The sequence below is a fragment of the Mastomys coucha genome, unplaced genomic scaffold (genome assembly GCF_008632895.1).
Source record: "Mastomys coucha isolate ucsf_1 unplaced genomic scaffold, UCSF_Mcou_1 pScaffold12, whole genome shotgun sequence".
In the NCBI taxonomy this organism is placed as follows: Eukaryota; Metazoa; Chordata; class Mammalia; order Rodentia; family Muridae; genus Mastomys; species Mastomys coucha.
The window spans coordinates 7,965,135-7,966,364 of NW_022196894.1; the positions used below are offsets into that span (position 1 = coordinate 7,965,135).

Here is a 1,230-nt window from a genome sequence, read left to right on the forward strand (position 1 = left end):
TTTTTTTTTTTTCCGAGATAGTGTTTCACTAAGGTCAGTCACTCTTGTTACCTTTCACCTAGCTGTCTTCCTGCCCCAGCCTCTCAAGTGGCTGGGGGTTACAGTTTATGGCTTGGGGCTGTTTTTAAATTACCCTGTGAAGGAGAAATGTATAGAATGTGTCTTCTGAGTGCTTCTATAGTCCTAGTCTATCTGTTACTGCTTCTCAGCACGCCTGCACTGTCTCTGTGCTTTTCATCAATCAGAGCAGGTATGGAGAGCAGTCCAATGCCACCATTCGCATGCTCTGACCTCCCTCAGCACTTAAGGTGGTTTGCTGTTGTTCTGCTAGCTGTTAAGCAACCTCCAAGCAGTGGCAGCCTTACTCTTTCCCATTCATGCCATCCCTGCTGCGCATTCACCTGCTTCTGCTTCTCTCACTTGCTTCCCCACCTTCTGTACCCGAGGGCATCCTCAGGTTATAGCTTAGATGTAACTTTTTTTTTCTTTTTCTTTTTGAGACATGGTCTTGCTATATATCCTGGCTGGCCTGGAACTCATTATGTAGACCAGGCTAGCCTTAACTTGTGGCAGTCCTTCTGCCTCTGTCTTCTGAATTCTGGACCTAGAACACATAGCTTTCTTGACAAATACACTTTTTTAAAAATGCCTTTTTTTTTTTTTTTAACTGCTACCTTCTTGGACAAGTCAGGCTTCATGTCCTGCACCGTGTAACCCTGAAAAGCGGTCTTCATTGTTGTGATGGAGATATTGTGTATAACTAGACAGTGCCTGTCCTTTCCAGTCTGTGAGGTTCACAAGTACAAGATCATGCCTGTCTTCTTCCAGTGTTACTGAATTTGACACTGGTCAGTTCTGAGCCCTCACTCAGTTGGCACTATAAGTAACCTCCTGCTGAGTGGATGAGCAGATGGTTTCAGATGGTGGAGAGATGCTGCAGGGCGAGGATGCATGGTGTTGGGAGAGTGATACCCACACAGCACACAGGGCAGATAGAGGCAGGAGAGTCAGGAGAACCTGTTCTAGAGATTCATGGCCTCACTTCTTTCCCAAATGCTTAGTGGTAGAAAGTGTTAGACTTCACCAGTGATGAGACACTGCTGCCCTCTAGTGTCCACTACAAGCAGGAACATTTGTTTAACAAAAACCCTGATTCTGCTGTGGGCCCTAGACATTGGGAATAACTTCCCTTGTTTCAAAGCTTTTTTTTTTTTTTTTTTTTTTTTTTTT

The 1,230-nt window shown here is 44.7% G+C and overlaps 1 protein-coding gene across 1 annotated transcript in view; it reads left to right on the forward strand.

Moving 5' to 3' along the window:
• The window catches only part of Snx29 (sorting nexin 29), a 460,893-nt gene that overhangs the window by 81,512 nt on the left and 378,151 nt on the right, over positions 1 to 1,230 (forward strand). The gene's annotated exons all lie outside the window — the stretch shown is intronic.